The following is a 10,191-nucleotide window of genomic DNA, read 5'->3' as shown; positions in this document are numbered from 1 at the left end:
GAAGGTCTCTGCCCAGATAAGGAGCCTCAATCTAGATTTGATATAAGATTTGATACTATATCTATTTTTATTATGTTCTTACCATTAAATCCCCCAAAAGCCACTTTGTTTCCCAGCAGCACTCTAACCCCCACGACTGAACCCATTAATCTAATATATGCTTTTATTATTCTGAACTTGTGAGCTATATGATGTTTACTGGTGCATTAAATATTTTTGAGTTTTATTACTTTGATTTGATTTTGATTTTTATTGATTAGCATACAGAATACAAAATAAAGATTACCAAAAAGCAAAAAAATCATGAGACAAGGCTAATCAAAGGGTATTGGCTGAAGCATATGCTTATTATGCCAACCCTTTTAACAAAAAATCTTTTGCATGCAGCTCCTGTACACAGGGCTCGAAGCAAAGAATAAAAGAAAGCAAAGCAAAAACAAACAAACAAACAAACAAAAAGACTTTCCACCTTAGATAGCTACATCAAAGCAAAACAATCAAGAGTTTCAGAATTATTATTTTTGCTCTTTTCATTCTTGATTAATATATTTTTCTAATACTCTATTTTTAAACATGTTTTTAAACAAGGAAAATGAACTACACCTTTTTAAATCATTGTCATAACTATTCCACAGGTTAACTCCTCTAACAGAAACACATCTTTGCTTTATGTTTGTCCTTATCTTGTTTGTTTTAAAGACATCTGTTCCCCTTAAGTCATACTGACTCTCTCTGACTTTAAACAGCTTCTGAATACTGCGGCAAAGCAAGTTATTTTGTGCTTTATACATTATCTGTGCCATTTTATATTCGACTAAATCATAAAATTTTAGGGTATTCAGATTAATAAACAAAATGTTAGTTGGTTCTATATAGTTTGATTGATTTATAATTCTTATAGCTCTTTTTTGTAACTTGAAAATAGGAAGAGTATTTGTTTTATATGCATTACCCCATATCTCCAGACAATAAGTCATATATGGAAGCAACAGAGAACAATAAAGTGTGTATAATGATTTTTTGTTCAGGACATGCTTTGTTTTGTAGAGAATAGCAATGGTTTTTGACATTTTTGTTGTCACATGATTTATATGAGACTTCCAGCTCAGCTTATCATCAATTAGCACTCCAAGAAATTTATTTTCGAACACTCTTTCAATTTCAATTCCATTAACCCTGATTTTAGATACATTTTTCATTTGTCTAGTGCCAAAAATAATCAATTTTGTTTTCTTTATATTTAATGATAACTTATTTACATCAAACCAGTTTTTTAATATATTTAACTCCTTTTCCGCTGTAGTCAGAAGCTGTTCTAGGTCTTTACCTGAGCAATACAGAGTGGTATCATCAGCAAACAATACACATTTTAACAGTTTGGAAACACTACATATGTCATTTATATATAATATGAATAATTTAGGGCCCAGCACAGAGCCCTGAGGAACACCACAAGTTACCTTCAACTGATTAGATTTTACATTATTGATTTCAACATATTGATATCTGTCATCCAGGTAACTTTTCATCCACTTATATGCTATCCCTCTTATGCCATATCTCTCTAGTTTATTCATTAATATAGAATGATCAATTGTATCAAACGCCTTTTTTAAGTCTATAAAAACACCAACGGTATATTCCTTATTATCTATTGCATTAGATATCCCTTCTACAAGTTCCATCACTGCCATCGAAGTGGACCTTTTCACTCTAAAGCCATATTGGTTATCACTTAGGAGATTATGCTTCTCTATATATTTATCAAGTCTATTAACAAATAACTTTTCTAAAATTTTTGAGAACTGTGGGAGTAGTGATATTGGCCTGTAATTGGTAAACTGACATCTCTCTCCGTTTTTATGGATTGGAATAACTTTTGCTATTTTCATTTGTGAGGGAAACACACCAGTTCGAAAGGACAGATTACAAATGTATGCGAAAGGTTGCACTATATATTCTATAATACTTTTAACTAACATCATGTCAATACCAAAACAGTCAGTGGACTTTTTATTTTTAAATGTCTTCACAATGTTAATTATTTCTCTATGAGTTGCAGCACCAATAAACATGGAGGACACATTCTGAGTAATATGTTTATTTAGGTCATTATTATTTCTTGACTCTGGAATTTCTTTTGCTAAATTAAAGCCAACATTTACAAAGAAATCATTAAATTCATTTACAATGTCTTTAGTTTTATTAAGCACAATATCTTTATCTTTTTTAAAATAGTCTGGATAGTTCTTATTTTTTGAGCCCTTTTTGATTATACTATTTAATATCCTCCATGTTTCTTGTGTGTTACTTCTATTTTGCTCCAATAATGTTTGGTAATATTCTTTCTTACTTGTTCTTATAATATTTACTAATCTATTTTTATATAACTTGTACTTTATTTCAGCATCTTTTGTCCTCAGTTTTATGAATCTCTTATATAGATTATTTTTCATTTTACATGCATCTTCTATCCCCTTTGTGATCCATGGCTTATTTGATCTGTGATGGTTTCTAGTGATTTTCATTAAAGGACAATGTTTTTCATATAGTGAAATTACAGTTGATAGGAATGCATCATATGCACTACTTGAATCTTCATTTGCAAAAACCTCATTCCAATTGTGTTCCTTTAAGTCCACCTGGAGGGCAGCAATGGCTCTTGTTGTTCTATGTCGTATCATATCAAATGTTTGATTCTTTTTTTTAGTTTTAATCCCAAAATAATTTTGAAAAATTGCAAAAACAGGAAGATGATCGCTAATATCAGTTATAAGAAGTCCACCTACTATTTCATGGTCAATTTTATTTGTGAATATATTATCTATCAATGTAGCTGTATCAATCTTATCTTATATTTTGCTGAAATCCTTTAAAGCTTCTGTGACAGTCTTTGTACCTCAGACTTAGCAAAAATGCAGACACACATATTCTCAGGTTACCCGAATAGTTTGCCAAGCAAAAAGTGCACCATACATTCAGGGCTCTCTGTATGCAAACCTACATAAAGCATCCAGTCGCTCTGTAGCTCAGGTGTAGGTTAGTTCAGTATGCGGCAGTGTTCATGCAGTGCTTCCGTGTTGATCCACAATAAGTTAATTTGGGCTCATTTGCTGCTCAGTGTGGTAGCTAGCATTTACGAGTGGTGCTGCCTCTAATACGTCCTGCTGGTCATTAACGCAGACCTTCTACCATAAGTGTCTCATATGAACAGTGAGCCATAAAACCCCAGGCTCTGTCACTCAGTGTCATTTAAACCAGGGCTGATTGGAACTATCTCTGGCCTTTGCGTTCTCATCCTCCTCCCCGCTTGTGTTCTTTCCTGGTTGGTTCATGAATAATGAATGAGGATATATGCAGGCTGGAGCTCAGATATTAATGGAGCTAAAAAAACAGAAGGAGAACCATCCTTTGTGCTGCCAGCCCTTCCTTCTCTGAGCTGCAGCGAGCTGCCCCTGCCCGGTTGCCCCTTCTCCTTACCTTGCCTTTTCCTTCCTTATTTTTTCTTTCCTTCTGCTGCCGGTGGGCCGAGATGAGACATCACTCAGCCTCTGTTTCTCTCTTGAACAGAGTTATTCCCGTCTTTTTTAGCTGTCACTGTGGGGGCAAAAGGTGGACAGTGACTATGAAATGAGACAGGATAACTTTCAAAATGTAAAAAAAAAAGTAGACAAAACTGTGGGAGATAAATGAAAAGTTGACTTGGCTGGAAAGTGCAAGGTGGCTATTGTCTGTTAGACCATCTCTCATTTGTTCAAGGGCACAGCACTGAGCTTCCTCCTTTGTTTGCCCTCATCCTGTCTTTATTCCAGCCTTTCCATGATCTGTTGACTCTGGCCAGAGAGGCCCCTGGCCAAACTGTGGCATGCAAGGGCTCGAGGTTCAGTGCTGTCATGTGGAGGTCAACTGAGTGAACGCTGGTCTCACTGTTATCACCCTACTTCAAAATTTTACACCTTTTCTTTAAATAGATTGATCGAAATAAAATGTGATGTATTTTCCAACAAATCTAAATTGGTTTGTAAAAAGCAAAAAAGCAAATTTAAAAAAGAACCAGCTTGCTGAAGCAGTCCATGTGGCATGAGTAGGCTGGCAGTCAGCAAAGTCTGGCCCCAGGCTGGCAGAGTCGCTGCCCATCCTTGGATGACTTGCCCAATAAGGCCAGAGGGCACAGATAATGGGCAGAGTCTTCTAACCCTTTATTTGTGCCAGAATGTCTCCACGTTCAACAATGTCAAATCCACACCTTATAAGGTCACACAGAGTCACAATTCTGTGGTCCAGAAAGCTGTGAATTGGCTGTGGATGGAGGGGTGTGGTAGGCAGGCCAGAGCGAGTGTCCTTGACCTCTGCATCGCAGTCAGAACCTGGTTTATTTTAAAAAAATGAACTTTTGGCATCTAAGAGAAACAATCAGACACTTTAAACATGAATGCAGCTCGTTTGGCAGAATCAAAACAGCTTTAAAAGCACAACTTTTTGCACTGGGTGGGATCAGACCTTTAAAAACAGCGGTCAGTGGATTCAATCACTCATCAGTATAATCGCGTTTTCTCACAGCCACTACTTTTTTGCACAGTTTTAACTTTGCACAACTTGTTAATAGGACTTGCAAGTTGGCAGCACTGTTTTTCTGTCCACATACTCCAAAGACTCATATAAAATATATTTCTACCACGCAGCAAGGGTTTGATCTCGGAAGGGAAGCAGAGTGTCAGTGAAATACCGCTAAAAAGAAGTACAGTTCAAAAAGTTTAAAATTTAACTTTCTGTGCTCGCTCGGGTGAGCGTTTCAGCTAATTACGCACAAATCCCTCACGCTCACAGCTCCAATCCACCGGCACCGCTGTCTCGGCAGAGGACAAAGAAAACAAAGGAGACTGACAAACAAACAGTGAGTGAAAAAAATATAAAAGAGAGGAAGCTTTCTTTCCATATAGCAGCTGAGCTGAGGCGACAGTGGCGTTTAATCAGTTGGTATTTGCAGCGCCGTCAGCGCGAGCAGCCTCGGCGGTGCAGCCCTCTGATCAGTGCTGGGAGAGGAGCTCCCCACCGAGCCGCCGCCGCCCCTGAACCACAGGTCAGTCCTTGGTGAGTAGGTTTCATTCGGCTGTCGCCTTCACAGTACCGTCTCCTTCTCTCATTAAGATACAGTGCGTGTCTGTGTGTACATGTGCACATGCATGTATTTATGGGCTGGTGTTTGTTTCTGTGTGGAGTGAATGCACCCCAGGACTAGCCTAAAGGGGATGTGAATTCCTGGCCTCCGCTGAGATACGGCAGCACAACTAGGATTTCTACCAGTGGGGGGGTTGTGTGGGTGTGTGTGTGCGTGCGCGAGTGTAAATGTGTGTTAGAGAGAGATGCAAGACGCATCAAGTGACTCGGTGCCTCGGGGTCAGACACACATACATGCAGAGAAGGAGCTGGTGCTGCGGCGGGGTAAACAAGAGCAGGCTGTTAGATCTCATCAGCCTCATCACACACTTTATTATGCTGATTTGGGAGCATACTGTAAGCTAATCAGGAATCCGGGAGTCACGGGGACGCTCAGCTTAAAGGTTAGGCATATATGGAGAGAGGAAAACTAAACTCCACCTTTATCTGCTTATTTACACCTTTCTTTTTCTTTTTTTTTGAAACTGCAAAACTCGACTTCCGCGGCACAAAAAAAAGTTGGAGCCGAAAGGTTGCAACCTTTCACCCGGGTTTAAAGGTGCGCTTCATGTTTCACAGGTGTGGGCTGATTGGCACCAGAGAGTTGATGTGGACCGGGGATTTCGAATTGAAGTCAGGACTCTGCCTGCCTGTCGCTATATGCTAATATTGGCCTTTAGACAAATTCACAAAACAGCCTTCCAGGCTCATGTTTGTTCACTTGCATAAATGCATATGATTCTTATTCTGCACCGATTTACACCCCAACACGACAGTGCAATGTTACAAAGTTCACACGTCTATTAATTCTGACGCATCTGAAAATATTTCCGCATTTATTAGATTTTAAAAAATTAAAAAAGTGACCTCTGGCTTTGAGGATGTGACTTTTTAATTATTTTCTTTAATGAATTTCTTTGACAAGACATCACTCATTTTAACCTTTTCCAAAAGGTGGATGTGAAAGAAAATACCATTTTAATTTGGCTCTCTCTGGGTGACAGCCCATTAAACAAGCATGGAAGAGGAACACACGCTCACACGGAAATGTGGCAGATTAGCAAGTTAGAAAACAAGCAGCAAATGAGCAGGAATGCTGGTGAGAAGTGGGAGAGCTTCTTCCTCTGGTGACACGTCAGAAACAAGAGTATTAATTAAGAGTTAAATGCAAAGATGGACTGGAACAGGCAAACAGCCCCAGGCAGGCCTGTCACCACCGTCACCCAGTGTGTGCGTTAATATAGGAACATTAAATAATAGAAAAATAGGAAGTGAGAGAGGCACGAGTATTGGATACATCGACATTAAAAAAAGTCTAACTGAACATCAGACATGTAAACAATCACACATCACTGCTGCACAGTGAGGCAGGAACAGTCTCTGCTGCTGAGGGAGAAAATTCATCAGCCCTGAAACTCAAACAGCTACATTCACACTAAATAAAATACATGCTGCATTTTTTCATTACCGTGTCACCCTCTGCCAATTATAAATCCACTGACCTTCAAAAACCTTTTCCCACTGGATCGGAGCTGCTTCACCAAAAAAGGTTCCACTTATATCTGGTTACTGTGCATCCAGGAAGTATCCAGTATTTCATCATACAGCCTTGTTCTTAAATGCTGCATACAATATCCCATAATAACAAATTTAGTAATAAATATACCACGTGCAAAAGTGGCCAGGAGGCCAGTACATGGGAGTGGACCCAAAGCAGACTTGAGGGGCAGGAAGTTGATGATTTTAACAAAGCTTTATTGAACACAGTGATATGAGATGGGAGACATGGAGAACGACGCGAGAGTCTCTGACGTGGAGACACTGAAACAGACGGAGAGGGTGGATAAATCCAGAGCTGAGTAGAGGTTGGCTGAAGGTGAGAATGAGTTCAATAGTCAAGGGATTACTTTTTTTAAGGAGGGTAGCTGAGCGAGGGTCTGGCTGAAGGTGGGGAGGAAAGGTGGGAGTGGTGAGTAGTTACGCTTCCAAGGAATGAGTTTGCAGGCTGACTCTGAGTTTTAACAGGAGCGAGCAGCATCCAGTTCATTGCACTGCAGGTGAGTTGAAGCCGAGTCTTAGCAAGAAAAATGGAGGCACAAAGAGACGAAGGTAAGTAGAAGGAAAAAACACAGAGGGCCCGAGCAGAAAAACACCAGACACCCAATAGGATAATGACAAGTATCCATAGCCTACGCCATGATACTGATGAGCGCACGCCCAACCTGTTTCCACTGATCATGTGTCAGATGTTTCTACAACTTGATTGGAGTCTACCTGTGGTAAGTTCAGTTGATTGGACATGATTTGGAAACGCATACACCTGTCTGACACCTGTCTATATCCACAGCTGACAGTGCATGTCAGAGCACAAACCAAACCATGTCCAAGGAATTGTGTGTAGACCTCTGAGACTGGATTGTGTTGAGGCACAGATCGTGGGAAGGTTACAGACAGATTCCTGGACCACTGAACATGCCAATGACCAATGAGCACAGTGGCCTCCATCATCTACTCTTTGTAGAGCTGGCCGCCTGGCCAGTCTGAGCAATAGGAGTAGAAGGGACTCTGACAGAGCTCCAGCGCTGTTCTTTGAAGAGAGTAAAAGGCAGACGACACCCTGGCTGGAATTTACCAAAGGCACTTAAAGGACTCTCAGACCCTGAAAAACCAAATTCTAGGGTCTAATAAAACAAAAATTTAACTCTTTAAGCTGAATCCAAGTGTCACATCTGGAGGACACCAGGCATCATGTGACGAATACCACCCCTACAGTGAAGCATGCTGGTAGTATCACACTGTGGGAATATTTTTTCTTCAGCAGAGTTTTTGCAGTTTAATTATAACTCAGAAAAAAAAAGACCTGCATCATTACATGTTGAATCAGAATTTTTGGGGGGGAATATTTTATATTTTAGGTAAATCTCTGATTTCCCTCCAGGTGGGCTTCATCCCTGCCTCTGATTCTGCATTTGGTTCCAGGTTAGACAATGATAACAGTTCACACCTGCACACGTTAAGACTTCAGATGCAAAGACCCTCTGACACGCTTTGCTTTAAATAAGCTTTATTATCAAGCTCTAATGTTCAGGTTCAGTAAGTTCATTGAAATGCAGTGAGAAGGTCATTAGTCACTGAATGAAATCTCATATTATAAAAAGGGTAACTTCAGTAAATTAATTGTTTTTTAACAAATTTGATTGCCTCCTGTAGAAAAACTCAACTCAAAAGAACATTTTGAGTTTTCTTTTGTTTTTTTGCAGAAACCTGTAAATCCACCACTTTGGATCAGACGTAGTGAAGCCTGTTATTGTTGCATTAATGCTCAGGTAACTGAATGGAGCCAGCTCTGAACATCTGAAAGGATGAGTGATAAAATCGTATCAGCTGAGTCATCAGCTGTGTAATTAGCCCCCTCAAAACAATGTCACACGATACTTGAATAAGAGAAGTTCATGTTCAGCTCATGGTGTGATAGGTAAGGACATTAAGTTACATTAGCTGTTGCCTTGCTCAGTTTATGATGAATGTGTGTATTTGCTATAATGCTGCAAACAGATGCAATGATTACATATAATTTGATCTGATTTAATATGTACAACAACCTTATGATGATGAGATTATTGCATAAATATTTCTTTCTTTAGAAGTTATTAACCTAACTAAGTAAGTAACATAAATGTTACTGGGAATAAAAAAGGTATGAAAGAAGAAACAGCTGTCCTGTGCGTCCGTTCATATTATCCATGTTCAAGTTTGGGCAGGATCTGAATCGGTCATGTTAAACTTGAGAGTAACAAAGTCACTAAAGCAGCAAGTGGAAACATTACAAATATTAAAAGCACGATTCAAAATGAAACACTGAACAAACTGATTACGAACAACAACCCAACAAACGTCAGGACGCTTTACTGATTCAAACCACAGAACAACAATCAGACATTAAACAACAGCCAGACCACACACTGTGCTCCAAAAAGTATACATATATAAATATGGAATAATATTCAAAACAATTAAACAAAACACTATTAACTAAATAACTAATAAATAACAAAACAATATAAATAAAAACACAAAATCAGTAGGGGGCATCAAAACACAACAGGAACACAATGACAAAAAGAAAATGCAAAAGAAGAAAACAGGACAGCAAAAACCTGAATGTAGGTAATGAAACGACAGGACAGGATAAGAAAGAAAGAGTAGAAACAACACAGAAGAAAATATAAGAAGGTCGTAGAGGAAATAAGATGAAAACTAAAATTAGGACAAAAAAAAGAAAGTGACAAAGAGGAAGAACCAAAAACAGGGAAGACGACTTGTTAGGATAACAAAAATATCTTTGATACAGAAGAAATTCATGAAATACAAAAGACATTACTTAAAGGGCCTTAACACATGTATAAATAAGGGAAAAGATTAAGACAAGCTGAGGAGGAAGAGACGGGATCAGAGAGAGATGGGAGAGAGCAATCATGATGATGGGAAACGACCAGAAAGGAAAAACTGAATTATAACGAAGAAGACAAAAGAGCAACAAAGAGAGGACAAAACAGGTGAAATCCAAAGAGGATTATGGAGACAGACAGCAAAGCAAACCCCAACAGTTAAACACTTTTAATGCAGTGGCCAGAAACTCGTGTGATGACCTGCCAGCTGACAGTGTGACCTCGCTGTGGAGCCTCTCTGCCAATCCTATAAAAGGTACTTTTTTATTTTTGTTCGTGTGCTCATGTATGCGCACAAAACACAAAAGAGAAAGCATTTTGGAAAGCTTGCGCACACACACACACACACACACACACACACACACACACACACACACACACACACACACTGCTCACCTGGAGGTGGTGGGTGGGAGTGGGAGGATGGGGTCTGTGTTTAGCTGTGGGCCCTGCAGACAGGCCGATCAAAGGCTCCTCAGTCTTTGTCTGCTAACGTTGAATAGACAATAGTAAAGAGGGCTCACTTTGATTTCAGCTCACTTTTATTGATCACAGAAGAGCAGGGATTGAAATATGAGAGACAACC

General features: G+C 39.2%; 1 long non-coding RNA gene across 5 annotated transcripts; it reads left to right on the top strand.

Annotated features, from left to right (window-relative positions):
• Positions 1–4,290: 4,290 nt before the first annotated feature.
• On the top strand, positions 4,291–8,452 carry LOC106098236 (uncharacterized). 5 transcript variants are annotated; one of them, XR_003214382.1, is made up of 3 exons: positions 4,291–4,894; positions 4,988–5,080; positions 8,418–8,452. It is a non-coding gene; the product is annotated as an uncharacterized LOC106098236 (long non-coding RNA). The 5 variants fall into 5 exon arrangements; XR_002056762.2 differs by having other exon boundaries at positions 4,988–5,091; XR_002056761.2 differs by lacking the exon at positions 8,418–8,452 and adding an exon at positions 5,737–6,025.
• The last annotated feature ends 1,739 nt before the right edge of the window (positions 8,453–10,191 follow it).

This window comes from Oreochromis niloticus, linkage group LG17, assembly GCF_001858045.2.
Source record: "Oreochromis niloticus isolate F11D_XX linkage group LG17, O_niloticus_UMD_NMBU, whole genome shotgun sequence".
In the NCBI taxonomy this organism is placed as follows: Eukaryota; Metazoa; Chordata; class Actinopteri; order Cichliformes; family Cichlidae; genus Oreochromis; species Oreochromis niloticus.
This window is presented reverse-complemented; position numbering and strand designations above follow the sequence as displayed.